Here is a 17,534-nt window from a genome sequence, read left to right as displayed (position 1 = left end):
AGGTTTAGGCATTTGGATGGACTTAAGGATTATGGCTTTGCCCTATAATCTTAAAAACAATAGGAGGCATCATCCAGCTGCTGAAAATGTTATTCTTTAATTCAAAACTAGGGACCATGTCACTAACAACTTTCTTTCTGTATCACTAACAACTTTCTTTCTGTAACAGCTTTGAATCCAACTGCTCTGGCGATTTGTAGCTGGTCAAAGGAGTTGCTGCTTCTACTGGTTGAAATGCTGAATACAGTAGCTACAACTCATGTGTGCGCCATGATTACCAGGAGCTGCATTGGATAACATAGCTACAGGAGATACTCTATAGCAGGTATGTCCAACCTGTGGCCCGGAACCACAGGCCATACAGCCCCCTGACAAATTATTATTTTTTGCTTGGGAAGGAATTCGAGTCAGGGGCACGGCCACAGCGGCTTCCAACTAACTGTAGGCAGAGGCTGCCTCGGAGGGAAGGGGAGGGGGTGGGTGGAGCGCCAGATTACAAACAGAGCGGGGATCTGCCACTGTCATACGAAGCCCCGCCTCCTGGACCGACTCCTATGATAGAACATTGGTGACATCTATCATAGGAGCCGGTCCAGGAGACAGGACATCGCATGAATGCGGTCGTCGGGTAAGCGGGAGATCCCCGCTTTGTAATCCAGCGGCTCTCCTCTCTCTTCATTGCAGACTGCATTGGATGGACACTGATCAGGCTGCATTGGATGGGAATTCACTGGTGAGGCTGCATTGGATGGGCATTCACTGGTGAGGCTGCATTGGATGGACATGCACTGGTGAGGCCGCATTGGATGGACATGCACTGGTCAGGCCGCATTGGATGGACATGCACTGGTCAGGCCGCATTGGATGGACATGCACTGGTCAGGCCGCATTGGATGGACATGCACTGGTCAGGCCGCATTGGATGGACATGCACTGGTCAGGCCGCATTGGATGGACATGCACTGGTCAGGCTGCATTGGATGGGCACTGATCAGGCTGCATAAAATGGGCACGCACTGGTGAAGCTGCATTGGATGGGCACTGTTTAGGCTGCATTGGATGGGCATGCACTAGGCTGCATTGGATGGGCACTGTTTAGGCTGCACTGGATGGGCACGCACTAGGCTGCAAGTGCTGTGCGATCTCCCGGCTGATGCGGGAGACTTAGCATGTCTGCAGTCAGTGACAGAGTCACTGCTTCCTGTATAGTTCTGGCTCTGTCACAGGGGAAGTGATATGAAATGTACTCCGCCTGTGACAGGAGTCATACAGGAAGCAGTGGCTCTGCTCTCTACTGCAGCCGCTGCTTCCTCCAGCAGTACCCAACGTCATGACCAGCAGTACCCCCCAGCAGTAACTGCCAGCAGTCTGCAAAATATGTATTAAAGGTATGCGCATTAGTGTGTGTAAATTGTTGCAATATGTTTTTTAATAACTAGTTGTGTTTTGTCATAATAGGTCATGTCCTTGTTCTTACATGTATGAATAAGGACATGATATTTTCTGGCTGCCTAAGTCACATGTGCTAGAGGTACAACTAGCCCCCAGCACATAACTGTAAATATCCCAGCATGTGCAATGTTTCAGACTCCTACCACCATGACCACTTCAAATCACTGAAGTGGTCATGGTGGTTAGAGTGTTCCTTTAATATCTCTCAGAAGAAGTAAACCTTTGTATACTGATTCCATTTAATTTCCTCATCCTCTAGTTGTGTTAAATTAGTGGGGGGGGGGGCTAATTTACAGCTATGCTCAGCTACTGACCTACACACTGCTGGAGTTGCTGCAACAAAGACCTTTACTTGACTGCATTTGAATCTTTCCTATCAACAAATATGCCAAGGAGAGGACCACCGTAACTACTTTAAAACGTTTTCAAAAAGTAAAAAAAAAAAAAAAAAGATAAACACACACATATATATAATATATACATATATACACACACACACAGTATCTCACAAAGGTGAGTACACCCCTCACATTTTTGTAAATATTTTATATCTTTTCATGTGACAACACTGAAGAAATGACACTTTGCTACAATGTAAAGTAGTGAGCATACATTTTTTTGAAATGTCAATTTGCTGTCCCCATCAAAATAACTCTGCACACTGCCAGTAATGTCTAAACTGCTGGCAACAAAAGTGAGTACACCCCTAAGTGAACATGTCCAAATTGGGCCAAAAGTGGGCACTCAACTTCTTTGGTCGAACATGGCAAGGCCTGTTCTAAGTGGAACCTGTCCTGTTAAACCGTTGTATGGTCTTGGCCACCATGCTGCAGCTCAGTTTCAGGGTCTTGGCACACTTCTTATAGCCTACACAATCTTTATGTAGAGTAACAATTTTTTTTTTCAGATCCTCAAAGTTCTTTGTCCTGAGGTGCCATGTTGAACTTCCAATGACCAGTATGAGAGAGTGAGACCGATAACACCAAATTTAACACCTGCTACTCATTCACACCTGAGACCTTATAACACTAACGAGTCACATGACACCAGGGAGAGAAAATGGCTAATTGGGCCCAATTTGGACAATTTCCCTTAGGATGTACTCACTTTTGTTGCCAGCGGTTTAGACATTAATGGCTGTGTGCTGAGTTATTTTGGGGGGGGGGAGGGGGGCAGCAAATTGACACTGTTCTACAAGCTGTACAGTCATTACATCGTAGCTAAGGGTTATTTCTTCAGTGTTGTCACATGAAAAGATATAATTAAATATTTACAAAAATGTGAGGGGTGTACTCACTTTTATGAGATATATATATATATATATATATATATACATATAAAACTAAAAAAAAAAGAAAACTACATGGTAAACACTCTATTGCAGAATGTAGTATGCAACAGTTTCAATAAACTCGACAGACATTGATGATGGCCTTCAATTGCCTTTGCTAAAAGCTGCAATGATTTTTCTTGGTGAGCATAGTGTGACGAGATAATGAAGAAAGCACATTCCACCGGAGCACACAAAATGACCGACTTGTACAGGCAGGCTCAAAGATTTAACGGGATAAAGGTAAAACTTTTACAAAGCACACCAAACATAAACCATAGGTGGTAAAAAGCAATAACTATAAATGAGAAGAAATATTATAGAAGTGTAGCCCGGTGCTGAATACAGATAAGGAAAGTAAACGCAAAATAAGCCAGATGCATATGCCAGGTATTTATATATACAACTGCTTCACACAAACTTTGCTAAAATGAGGAGTTGTATGAGCCTGACGTGACAGTTCTCTGCATCTCTATTTTTAATGTACAAGAACATTAAAAACTAGGACTTTACGCTAGAAGTGGCAGGGCCTGTGCCGATGAGCTTCATGCATGGCATAAAAGTATGGCATCAGGCTGCTATGTTGATTCGGAATTCACTGACAGGTGTATTTGACCTCTATTACCTGCATTTTACGTGCTTTAAAGTGACACCAAAAAAAAAAAAAGGGTTAAAGATATTCACAGAGTCTGTCCTCAGTCCCCCTAATGTGAACTCCACATTACATGAATGTAACAGTGAATACTTTATAAAGGGGGCACTGTAATGTAAAGGGGGGCTGTGATATAAAGGGGACTGCACTGTAAAGGGGCAATGTAATGATCACAGTGCCCCTCTTTAGTGCAGTGCCCTTAATATTACAGGGCCCTGAGCATTCACAGCCTCCAACATCACAGCGTGTCCCTGAAGTGTGCCCATCACATAGCCCCCCCCCCTCCTATTCTGATCTCTGCCTCCCCTGCACAGAACTCCTACCTTTAGCAGGGCCGAGGCTGTAAAACGTCTGTTCTCTCCTGGCTCTCCATTCCAATCTGCAGCTCCTCCCACCCCTTGCCCTGCTGAGTGGAGGATATCATCGGCCAGGTGGGCGGAGGAGCCGGTAGAGAACACACAGGCAAGGTGAGCGACTAATGCGGTCTGTGGTAACCCTGTGCGGACCATGGTCGCCACTCATCTCCTGCTGTGCGGACCATGGTCGCCACTCATCTCCTGCTGTGCGGCCCGGTCAGCAACTGGTCTATGGACCACTGGTATAAAGGTACGTAGCCAGCTTCTCTTGCTCGCTCCTGAGATGGTTCAACAACTATGGGATGTGTAATGTGCACAGAGCAGTGCACATGACCACAACAACACAGGTGCACTGCTGGATCCAAACAAAACAGAAGAATATTTGGGGGGGGGGGGGGACATTACAAGGAGGCATAAAAACAAACTGTAGGAAATTACTTCATGAAAAACAGATTACTGGGCCATTAGGAAGTGATGTGTATGGGTTATTTTTTAAGAAGATAATGGATAACATTTAGTATCACTTTAAGCAAATTTTACATTGCCAAAGACTAGAATGGGAATTCAAAACCCGCTTAACCACATGTCTATTAGGACAGTTTATAAATCGGCAACTGGTAGGAAAGGGTTTTTAAATTTGTTCGGCCAGCAATGGGCTGTCTGATGGAAGGGATTCCCTGTTGATTAGAGGCACAGGATTCGCCACAAATACTGTGACTCCACATTGCGCCCTAAAGCCCCAAAGCAAGACCCTGCCTCTTCAGGGCTTCAGGAATCTACCCAACAACCATATAACTAGGTTGTTAAAAGCAACATAGCATATCCAAATATTTGACTTCCACATTCCTGAATTGCAAATTGGTCATACACTTCATCATGCATTAAATGTTGTGTCACATAACTTCACTGGACTGTGCATTCTTCCAATATTTTCAGATAAGCTGCAGAAGTTTTGTGTAAAAGACTCAGGAGTTACAAGTGCTCTATTAAGAGTCATCAATTTTGCATTAGGTTGGTGACTGAAAGTAGCAGGAAAAGTCTTAAAAAATGTATTTTTAATGTTATGGAAAGGTTTGCATGGTAGCTGCAGTAAAACAGCCTGGTTATTGCAATACTTTCTTCCTTGGCTCTCTTTGTTCTGATAAACCATTCGTCCCTGATGTCGGAGCAAACTGGCTTGTAATTGGCAAATTCACAATGTACACCTGTAGTCACAAGTGCCTGCCATCTTGTCAATGTGGACAGAGTGGTAAAAGAACATAGCCCGCAATGGCTAGACAGCTCCCAACCTGCCACAACAGGGTTCCTATGGGCAGGCCTGATGTTATTAAAGTAAGCTTTCAGCCTAAAACTTTTTTGAAAATACTTACAAAACACAGGATAAATCAAATGTTACTAAACCCATAACAGAAAAATCAGTCTGTATATGCAGTAAAGAATGCTCGTTAATCTCACTGTGGAACCTAAAATCCTCTGCATTGTGTAAAAAGGCGGTTTGATCCCGTCTTCTCTGATCCTCCCCTTCTGCCAATGTACCCAACCCATTTCCTGATAGTACAGAGCCTTTGGAGTCATTCTGCACATGCTCAGTTTGGTGTGTATGGCTAGAGAGTTTTTTTTTTTGCCTTGTGAGTGCATTTGATCAGTACAGGGCCAATTAATACTGTGCAGACAGAGGGTCGGGGGTCCTGCAGCCTCATAGGACAGTCAGAGTAAAATGAAAACTCCTCCTTTAACCAGACACTAATAGAAGTCACAGGACTGTTATGTACTGATGAAGAGAAAAGGTATTGAGAAGTTTATATTTACTAAAACTATAACCAGATATATAGTAAATGCAGGGTCCTGGGTTTAGTAACACTTTAAGATCAGGTACAAACACAAAAAAGGTCCAGGCCAGGTTGATGGTTAAAGGAATTGCATAATAACCGGTAGATAAAAACCCTAAACCCTAAAGTGGTAATGATTTGTTTTCAAAATAAAAATGATGGTTCCCCTGCGGGTTTAAGCCAAAATGTACTAGTATGCACCACATACTAGCACATCATGACAAATTTACCTGAAAATGGAGCCCTCCACAGGCTGTTACAGCTCCCTCTGGTCCTTGGCACATCCCACCGTTGCTCCGTTTTCCCTCCAGGTTCTCTATCTTCGGCCGCTTGAATGGCTGGGCTGCAGGGACATCACTCGCGTGCATGCAAGTTATATCAACGCGGCACATTGGGTAAGCCGTAAATGTGATATGAGCTGCGCATGTGCAGCTTAAATCACATTATCGCTGACAGCCAGGAGACGATTTTGGTCTCTTCTCTTACAAAAACCCTGCCTGTCAGCAGATTTAAAAAAAAAAACCTGACTTTACTATGATTTTAAAGGTGATTCTTCCAGTAAAACCCTTCTTATCCTAGGATGACAACACTTGCTAATCCCACTGTGTGAGAACAAAAGAAACAGGACAAGACTACAGAAGATTCCCCTCTGCGCTTCCTTCATTTATATTATTATACAGGATATTTTTTTTTTATAGTACCAACAGTTTGCACAGTGCTTTACAACATAAGGGCTAACAGTACAATTACAATATAGCTTAATACAGTAGGAATCAGAAAGCCATGCTCATTAGAACTTACAATCTAAGAGGGAGGGTCAAGACATGCAAAAGGTAATAGCTGTGGGGGGGGGGGGGGGGGGGGCTGATGCAAAAAATATATGTACAGTTGTTAAGTGGGGACAGGATAGGCCTCTCTGAAGAGATGAGTTTTCAGAAATTGCCTGAAAGTGGACAGAGTAGGAGATAGTCAGAGATTAGGGTAGGGAGTTCCAGAGGATGGGAGAGGCTCTGTCGAAGTCCTGGAGGCGAGCATGGGAGGAGGTGACAAGGGAGCAGGGAGTCTTTGGAGGAACGAGGAGAACAATTTGGTTGGTATTTTGAGACTAGATTAGTGATGTAGCTGAGGGAGAGTTGTAGATGGCTTTGCAGGTGGTTGTATCTTGAATTTTATTAGTGGGTGAGCAGAAGCCAGTGGAGGGATCGCAGAGTGGGGTAGCAGACTGAGCGGTTTGTAAGGTAGATGAGCCTGGCAGCAGCATTCATGATGGACTGAAGGGGGGATACCCCCTATGAAAAGGCAATCCAATGAGGAGGGAGCTGCAGTAGTTGAGGTGGGAGATGACCAGAGAGTAAATTAGCAGATTTGTGGTTTAATTGGTTAGGAAGGGGCGTATCTTGAAGATGTTGCTGAGGTTAAGGCAGTAAGCTGTGGACAGTGAATAGATGTGGGGCCGCAAGGATAGTTCAGAGTTCAGGGTCACACCTTTGGAGTGCAGGGATGAGTTGATAGTTGTGCTGTTAATTTTGACAGAAAAAGCAGGGGAAGGGGTGCATGGGGGGAGGAAATTATGAATTCAGTTTTAAACAGGTTATGTTTAAGGAAGTGGTGCGACATCCAGGCTGACATTTGTTAGAAAATCAGTGATGTGTGAGGAGACTGATGAAGTGAGCTGAGGGGTGGGGAGATAGATTTGGGTCTCATCAGCGTAGAAATGGTATTGAAGGCCATTGGAGGCAATCAACTTACCCAGGGAGGAGATGTAGATTGAGAATAGGAGAAGTACAAGAACATAACCCTAGGGGAACCGTGACGGAGAAAGGTAAAGAGAAAAGGAGAGAGTAGAATTTTAAGTGACACTGAAGGTGCGATGGGATAGATAGGTTGAGAACCAGCGAAGAGTACAGTCATGGAGACCAAATGATTGGAGTTTGAGGGGGGCGGGGTCCCCCATATCAAAGGCAGCAGAGGGGTCAAGCAGGAGAAGTTCAGAATAGCGTCCATTGGTTTTAGCTATTAGTAGATAGTTTGTGAGTTTAAGTGCTGAGGGCGAAATCCGGAGTGAAGGGGATAAAGAAGTTTGTTCTCAGTCAGATGGTCGCTCTCTCAGTTGTAGATCAGACATTTAAGGAGTTTGGAGGAAAAAGGGAAGTAAGGAGATGAGACGTAGGTTATGATTAGTGGGGTCCAGTGAGGGCTTTTTAAAACATGCACTAGTCCCCTCCATCCTTAGAGAGTTGGGGAACATGCCAGAAAAACATAACAGATTAGATAAGTTGAGATCAGCTGACAAGACTTCTGGCTAAACAAACAGGAATTATTGGCACTGTGATATAACCAAACAAGGAAACTGAATTGTTAAGAGTATATATACACTTATCAAGGCATTGTAATAGTTAATCCACCCTGTCTCTCAACATTTGATAAACAGTACTTAAGCAACCATGTAAAAATTATGAAAGTCACAAAAATAAATTAAGGTGGTTGTAAAGGCAATTTTTTACAAATAAAATTATATTATACTTCCCTACTCTTCAAGAGTCCCCTGCCGACACTGTCTGCCCCTCCCTCCTTTGAGTGCCCCCTTAGCAAGCCCTGTGCTGACAGGTGCTGGTGCGCTCCTGAGGTGGGCTGTGTTCGTCCATAAAGACACACAGCACAGCTCATACATGCCCCCGGCCCCAACCCACAAAGTATATGACAGACAATAGAAGCAGCCTGGGGCTCCTGCTGCTCTCAGAGTCTACTGTGAGACCAGGGAGAGGGGTGAGCGGTGGGGCGTGGGTGATTGAGCAACTAGTTGGGAATTTTTTTTTTTTTACCTTAATGCAAATAATGCATGAAGGCAAACACTTTTGAGACTGAACAGAGACGCAGAAATGGAACACCTGAAGACAGACTGTTTTCAACCAGGCCTGGGCTTGCTGGTTTCACTTTCAGAAATACTCTGATATTATGACTAACTCCCCTATCATATAGCCTGTTTTTACTCCAATACCCCAATTCACTTCTTGCTGATGTTTCTGGAGGTTAGAATAAACCTCACTACCTCTCTTTTGGAGTAAAAATCCTCTGTTTACATCAACACTTTCCTCCTCCGCTCTACCTGGCCCGAATTCTTAACCCCCCCCCCCTCCCTTTACCGGCCCCCCCATCCTTTTTCGCTCTTTTACTTCCTTCAACTTTCTCTTCCATTTTCTTTAATTTTAAGCTTCACACATTCTGGTCTTGAAGCTCATCTCTCCACGCTATTCCTCTATTCTTTTCTCTTCACCATTTTCCTGTATATTTTTTGTATTGGTGGCAAAAGCATTATAGGAGGGAACCTTCATCCACCAGATCAATTCCTTCGCCCCTCTTTCTACCTGTGACGCTTTGATTGGCTACAATACACAATATACTTCAGCTGGTTAAGTAACAGCATGGCGTCTTTGCATTCCTAATTATGTATGTTATACCGGATAGGCAATTCTTTCAAGTGTTTATTTTTTTCTTATGAAGTAGGATTTATTTCTGTCAAGTTAGAAAGTTTAGCCAGGATTGAATATGTACTGTACATATCATCGTTCATTACAACTTTAATGTGTAAACATTGGTATTTTGTATTGTTTTTACAATTATTTTTCTGTTCTTATATTAGATTTTCCCTATGCCACCATCTTCTGGTCTATGTTTTTTTTCTGAAAAACCCCAAAAAACCTAAAGCACGTGCTTGCTGAAAATACATAATTTTCCCCATTAACTCTGACTGCACTAAACATATAACTGCAGTACCGCGGTCAATGAACATCTTTGGTTTGCTAAAAGCTGCAAAAAAAAAAAAATCTCAACTATGACATATGCTTCAGTTCTTTTTAAGCAGTGGAAACACTAGTGAGGAGAGACTAAAATAATTGTACTAGTGATCTAATGCCCTTGAACAGCTTCTGGACGGCTGCCAGTAAATGCACATTAGCAAAGGTTGTCAGACAGCTATGTAATCTATAAGGAAGGGAAACATGGAGTACTACATGAAACAAAAAGACATGCTTTCTCTATATCCAACAGTAAACATAGCCATTCCTCCATTGTGATAAACCAGACTAGATGAAGCAGCTAAAGTTAATTGATACCAAGCAAAGTAGAGGGAAGAAAAAAAAAAAAGATCACTTTAACATGGACAAGAAATAATAATGCAGAGCTATTTAAACCATCCCTTTAGTAACGTATTAATGGACAACACTGCAATATATTAGTTTGGCAAGTCAAAGTTAATTGCTCCTCCAGAAGGAATGTAATAGGATAATGGATTCAAAAATTGGGCAAAGGTGTAACTGTATACAACAATTAGGTATGATATTTACATGGATTAACATTTACAGTATATGAATTTTAAATGTGCTAAGAACGTTAAAAGCAGCAACTGTAACATTTAAAGCATTTAAGCCAAAAAATTGGATTTTTGTACTTACCGTAAAATTCATTTCTCTGAGTTCGATGGACAGAGTTCCATAAATCATAACTACGGTGTTATATTGCCTCCTCCAGGAGTAGGACTAGGCAAAACAAAAAACACCTGGCTACACCCATGGGCCATCCTCAGCTGGTATATAACCCCCTCTCTGCTCTAGTTATTCAGTTTAGTAGCAAGCAGTATTAGAAGTATCAAAAACTCATTAGAGAGATGGGTGTTGTGTCTTGTCTATGAACTCAAAGAAATGGATTTTACGGTAAGTACAAAAATCCCATTTTCTCTTTTGTTCATTGATGGACACAGTGCTCCATAAATCATAACTACTAGGACGTCCAAAAGCAGTGCCAAAAGGAAAATTGGGTATCGGGAAAATAACCCAAGGCTAAACATAAGAGCCCTAACCAGGACACAGGAGACTTAACCGGGTCACAGGAGCCCCATCTGAAAAATAAATACGTAAAGAAAAAAAACCCTCAAGAGGGAACAGCCCATTTTAAAACAGCAGCCTGCAAAACTTTGCTGCCAAAAGAAGCATCAGCAGATGCCAAAGTATCTACTATGTAGAATTTCGTAAAAGTATGCCCCGATGACCAAGTGGCTACCTTGCTAACTTGGGATATTGATGCTTGATGATGGAAGGCCCAAGAAGTACTCAGCGCCCGAGTAGAATGCGCCTGACAGGGAAAGGAGGAACCTGACCTTTAATAGTTACCATCTGTCTGATCCATCTGGAGATGGTAGCCGAAGAAGTGGTTAGCCCTTTCCTTGGTCCTTGTGTAACCACAAAAATTGAGTGACCTCCAAAAAGACTCCATAACTGCAAGATAAATGTGAATCGCTTAAACCACATCCAAGGTGTGCAAGGCAAAGTCCTTAAGATGAGCAGGCTTGGGACACAGGGAAGGCAACACAATGTCCTCATTTACAGTGGGTACGGAAAGTATTCAGACCCCATTACATTTTTCACTCTTTGTTATATTGCAGCCATTTGCTAAAATCATTTAAGTTCATTCTTCTTCCTCATGAATGTACACATAGCACCCCATACTGACAGAAAAACACAGAATTGTTGACATTGTTGCAGATTTATTAAAAAAGAAAAACTGAAATATCACATGGTCCTAAGTATTCAGACCCTTTGCTGTGACACTCATATATTTAACTCAGGTGCTTTCCATTTCTTCTGATCATCCTTGAGATGGTTCTACACCTTCATTTGAGTCCAGCTGTGTTTGATTATACTGATTGGACTTGATTAGGAAAGCCACACACCTGTCTATATAAGACCTTCCAGATCACAATGCATGTCAGAGCAAATGAGAATCATGAGGTCAAAGGAACTGCCTGAAGAGCTCAGAGACAGAATTGTGGCAAGGCACAGATCTGGCCAAGGTTACAAAAAGATTTCTGCTGCACTTAAGGTTCCTAAGAGCACAGTGGCCTCCATAATCCTCAAATGGAAGACGTTTGGGACGACCAGAAGCCTTCCTAGAGCTGGCCGTCCGGCCAAACTGAGCTATCGGGGGAGAAGAGCCTTGGTGAGAGAGGTAAAGAAGATCCCAAAGATCACTGTGGCTGAGCTCCAGAGATGCAGTCAGGAGATGGGAGAAAGTTGTAGAAAGTCAACCATCACTGCAGCCCTCCACCAGTCGGGGCTTTATGACAGAGTGGCCCGACGGAAGCCTCTCCTCAGTGTAAGACACATGAAAGCCTGCATGGAGTTTGCTAAAAAACACCTGAAGGACTCCAAGATGGTGAGAAATAAGATTCTCTGGTCTGATGAGACCAAAATAGAACTTTTTGGCCTTAATTCTAAGCGGTATGTGTGGAGAAAACCAGGCACTGCTCATCACCTGTCCAATACAGTCCCAACAGTGAAGCATGGTGGTGGCAGCATCATGCTGTGGGGGTGTTTTTCAGCTGCAGGGACAGGACGACTGGTTGCAATCGAGGGAAAGATGAATGCGGCCAAGTACAGGGATATCCTGGACAAAAACCTTCTCCAGAGTGCTCTGGACCTCAGACTGGGCCGATGGTTTACCTTCCAACAAGACAATGACCCTAAGCACACAGCTAAAATAACGAAGGAGTGGCTTCCCAATAACTCCGTGACTCTTCTTGAATGGCCCAGCCAGAGCCCTGACTTAAACCCAATTGAGCATCTCTGGAGAGACCTAAAAATGGCTGTCCACCAACGTTTACCATCCAACCTGACAGAACTGGAGAGGATCTGCAAGGAGGAATGGCAGAGGATCCCCAAATCCAGGTGTGAAAGACTTGTTGCATCTTTCCCAAAAAGACTCCTGGCTGTATTAGATCAAAAGGGGGCTTCTACTAAATACTGAGCAAAGGGTCTGAATACTTAGGACCATGTGATATTTCAGTTTTTCCTTTTTAATAAATCTGCAACAATGTCAACAATTCTGTGTTTTCCTGTCAGTATGGGGTGCTATGTGTACATTCATGAGGAAGAAGAATGAACTTAAATGATTTTAGCAAATGGCTGCAATATAACAATGACTGAAAAATTTAAGGGGGTCTGAATACTTTCCGTACCCACTGTAAATGGAAGTCAGAGACTAATTTAGGCAGGAATGATGGACGGGGACGAAGAACCACTTTATCCTTCTGGACCATTATAGGATAATGCCACCAACTCCGAAACCCTACGAGCGGAGGTAATAGCCACCAAGGATGCCACCTTCTGGGATAACGTAGGCAAGAGAATCTCCTCAAATGGAGGTTTCTGGAGAACCAAAAGCACTAAATTGAAATCCCATGGCAGCAAAAGAAGGTACGAACTAAACAGTGGCTAGGGGTCGCTGAAAGAAGATTGCCAAGGCAGACACCTGGCCCTTGATGGTACTCAAGGCCAACTTCTGCTCAATGCCCCAATAAAGAAATGCTAAGGTCCAAGCCACAGGAAAGGATAAAGGCTGAGTGCAAATAGACGCACACTAAGAAACGTACGCTTTCCACGTACAATGGTATATCTTGCCGGAAGATGACTTCCTCGCCTTCACCATAATAGGGATCACTGATCTAGACAAACCTCTATCCCTCAGTACCTGGCTTCCAATAGCTAAGCCATTAAAACCAGAGACTGTAAAGCAGGATGGTAAATCAGCCCTTGGGACAACTGGTTTTCTCTGGGAGATAGCCCCCAAGGGACGTTTATGGCCAGTAGACTAATTGGAAGAAACTAGCCCTTGATTCCATGCAGGAACCGCCGAAGTGTCTGTGTGTCGCAGAACTGTCTGTGTGACAGAAGCCGGTGAATCATGGCCTGTGGTTCCTGAAGATAGTCCAGAGGAAGGACCACCCTGGTCAGAATTTAAATCAGACCTAGGTAATTAAATTCCCTGGAAAGGGATAGGGGGGACCTTAGGTAGTTTGGACATCACCCAAACCTTTGCAGGAAATAAATCCGCACAAAGCGACTCAGGACCTAAAAAACCTGAAAAAGAAAAAACTTTGCGGATCTCCTTGAGGCTCACGAAAGAAGTCCATGGGGCCGGAAACCAGCGAAGATGTCCCTCCACCCCAATAATGGGTGAGTGCACACCTTCATGCTGAAGGGGTCTTGTCTGCGAGTCCGGAAAAGCTAGCTCTAGGCTTACCAGACCAAGGTTGCTTGGCAACTCCCAGGGAAGATTCAAACAATCTATTTACCTTAGTCTCTGTCCCAGAAGCACAAAATAATTTTCTATGGGCTGAGGGGGACCCCCCCATCTTCAACAAGGCTCCTTCCCTTTCCTAGACTATGGCAGGAAGTCCCCATGTGATACCCTTAATGATGTCATCCAGGGTAGCCCCAAACAGGCGATCGCCTTGAAAGGGCAGATGAGAGCTTTCTTAGAGGCTTGGTCTCTCGACCAATTCTTAAGCCACAGCACGAGCCTAATTACCACAGCTGAAATAAAAAGTTTGGAAAGCACAGGAGCTGTAGCCAAAGCTGCATCACAAATAAACTGCAGGCCATGGACCAACTGGACTGCTAAATCAACATAGGCAGCAGGGACCTGCTCACCCCCTAGGCCCTGGCGCAAAAGCTTGGCCCATTCAGTTAGGGTCTGAGACACCAGAGCTGAGGCAAAGACTGTCGGCAATGTCGAGCCAGCAATAGTAAACATGCTGCGTGCCACAGCCTCCACTTTAATGTCAGCCAGGTCCTTAAAGGACAGGGATTCCTCTACTGGGATCATGGTTGCTTTATTCAATCTGGAATAAGGAGGGTTCACCAATGGTGGACTAGTCCACTTTTTTAAAAGTGTCTCCTCAAAAGAGTAATGTACTGCAAAACGTTTGGGGACCACAAAGAGTAATTTTGGTTGTTCCCATTCCTATCAGGGAAACCTGTCAAAATAAGGCACATAAGGAAACACCTTTGGAGTGCGAGGTGACTTATGCATATCAAACGACAAAGCCAAGTCTGTGGCTACATCAGCCGCGTCCTCCATTTTTAAAGTCGCACGCACTGCAGTGATAAGTGCATCTACCAGCACTTTTTCATTCGCTGCTGCGACCACGGATTAATCATTCTCCCTATCGGATGGATCTGGGGGTGTGATATTAAGCCCCCCTGGACGGGCCGCATCCATGGTGGCATCGGGTTTAGAATCAGATGAGACAGACTGAGCTGGGAAAGGCGGGGGACACTTCCTCCTAGGCTTTTGCCCACACGCCACTTCCATCCAGGACACTAAGGACTGCAGGACCACAGTCAGTGGAACCATGGGAAGCTGGGGTTTCCGAGGAACCTGCCACTTCCATGAGGGGTTCAGTGGGGGGAGATGTGACCCTGAGGGACCTTGTAGTACAAAAACGATCTTTTGGCACCACTAAAGGATCTCCCCAAGGCTCAGGGTACCTTTCAGCAGAGAGAGAGAGATAACAGGGACCCCCCAAGGACTCACCCTACTGATCGGAGGAGCCCCGAGAATTCGGACCCAGCATCACCATGGACACCATCCCTGTTCATATGTCCCGGACACAGGAAGAGGAAACTGAGGAGGAGGAAGAGGAAACTGAGGAGGAGGAAGAGGAAACTGAGGAGGAGGAAGAGGAAACTGAGGAGGAGGAAGAGGAAACTGAGGAGGAGGAAACTAAAAAGATAGAGGAGGAGCTTCGGTATCCCCACAAGACTTTGGTAGTCTCTAGCATCTACTGGACTGGAGACCAGACTAAGGGAAAATGGCCTCCATGGCATCGGGCTACATAAATATGGCCGCCAACCAGAGACCAGCCAGACTAAGAAAAAATGGCCGCCATCAGCTACAGCATGCTGCCAGGATTTTCTCTGTGCCCTCTGCGATGCTGCACCCTCTGCAATCTCCTAATCTTAAAGCAGAACTTCACTCTAAAAAGTGGTTTTGACAGGTACCCACTCATTTCCTGTCAGATGGCTGTGACGATCCACAGTAAGTTGTCCTCCCCTCCTGCAACCTTCTGGGACGTGTCACAGGTCCAAGAAGGCTGCAGGACCATTCACAATGCACAGCATGGCTCTTGCATGTGCAGTGGGCTGAGAAGCCGAAAGGAGTCACAGCCAGTGGCCCACAGTAAATATGCTGGTGCTGGGGACCCGAGCTCCCATGAATAACCAGTTTGGGTGAGGACGAAGCTCGACCTCGTACAGGTGAGTGTTCTTATATTAAAAGTCAGCAGCTACAGTATTTGTAGCTGCTGACTTATTTTATTTCAAGCAGGGTGGAGATTCACAAACTGTTTTGCTGATGTAAGTTTACAGAGTTCAAAAACTCTAGCTCAAGTAACAAACCGAAGACTGAGCCAAAGGAGTAATGGATACCTCCGTCTTTGCTCTCTATGCCTCTGTTCTTAAAGAGGAAGTAAACCCTCCTCTGCAAGTTGTACCTATAGGTAAGCCTATGATAAGGCTTACCTATAGGTACTGTAAATATCTCCTATACTTGTACCGTTTAGGAGATATTTACCTTCGATGCATCCAGTGACGTCACTGGCACATGCGCTATGAAGGAACGGCCGCTCGTGCCGTTCCTTCAGAGCCCCGTGCCGTGACTGTCGGCTCCCACGCGCGTGCGCGGGAGTGACGTCACGGCGGCTCCGGCCAATCAGATGGCCGGATGCCGCGATCCCGGAAGATGGGCGACTAGACATGTCGCCCGTCATAGAGGTGAGCGGACGCCACGGCGGGGGCTCGTTCTAAGGTAAGTATTTCATAATGAGCTAGTATGCGATGCATACTAGCTCATTATGTATTTCTCTTTCAGGTTGTAAAACAAAAAAAATCTTCGAGATTAGTTAAAATCTGTGAAAATTCATAATGCACTGTAGCATCAGTGTCACGAGTAAAACATGTTAAAACCCACTGATAAAATAATTTTATTTTATATGCATAGTAAAAAATAAAAAGATTGCATGTTTCTTTTTAATCACTAGAAATTGTATTTTTTTTAAAAAAAAATGTATCTGTAATAGCCACTGCATATTTGTTTAAACCAGGTTGAATTGTGCATAAATTTGGTGACTGCCGATCATCAATGGATAGGAAATGCAAGCTTTGAGCATTTAATATGAGTGTATGAGAACAGTGCTCATCATTGCACAAACTGTGAGAAACATGACTGACGCACTAGACTCAAAAATCATGTACCTAGGCATTCCTTTCTTTACAAGCTGAAGGGTAGCGAGTATAAAACTTACAAACATACAATTATTTGGGAATTTATTATTGTCTCATGGCAGGTCTGGAAGCACCTCATACATGAATGGTACGTATATAGTAGATATTACACCTGGCAGTTCCACAGAAGATTATCTTCACAAAAACACACACAAATTCCTCCGCTATCTCCCGAGACTGCAGCTCACATCCTCCTGCTAACATTTTCCTTAACAAGTTGGCAAGTGAAGATCTTTTCCATAAAGACAAGAGTTGAGATGAGAGACTCCCTGATCTGGACAAGGGAACAAGTCAGAATTCATATATTAATTTTTACACTGTCAAGCTTTATATTTTCACCCATTAAAATCACCAATCATCACTACATTTATTTTCAAACAGCTTGTCTAAACAAGACAGGAAAACAATCAATGGGCATGGATAATTGACCGCTTTGTTTTTTCTTAGGCTGAAAAAAGCTCAAAATGTTTTGGGTTTTTGACCTGTTACAAAGTGATGTAGGCCAATGTTATTTTAAGAGACGCAAGTCTTGTGAACAGAGGCTGTGGCTGCTGGGTAAACCACAACAGTCCTATCCACATCCAGGCAACGTAGGACAATCGCCTTGCCATGTTTTAGAGCAAGACAAAGAATGCAAGTCAATGCCCCTCATGAAGACAGAAAAGAACACCATAGAAAAAAGATATTTACCTCAAACTTCTTGTCCTTATGCAAAACAAGAAAAGGCTCTGTACAAGAAAGCTGCAAACTCAAAAATCATGTCTAACATATATAAAGGCTACCAGAAAGGTAACCTTA

At 43.9% G+C, this 17,534-nt stretch overlaps 1 protein-coding gene across 1 annotated transcript in view; it reads right to left on the bottom strand.

Annotated features, from left to right (window-relative positions):
* The window catches only part of RYK (receptor like tyrosine kinase), a 424,049-nt gene that overhangs the window by 24,784 nt on the left and 381,731 nt on the right, over positions 1–17,534 (bottom strand). The gene's annotated exons all lie outside the window — the stretch shown is intronic.

Source organism: Pelophylax lessonae (genome assembly GCF_965119305.1).
Source record: "Pelophylax lessonae genome assembly, chromosome: 3".
Taxonomy (NCBI): Eukaryota; Metazoa; Chordata; class Amphibia; order Anura; family Ranidae; genus Pelophylax; species Pelophylax lessonae.
Note: the sequence above shows the minus strand (reverse complement) of the source record. Positions and strands in the feature narration are given on the sequence as shown.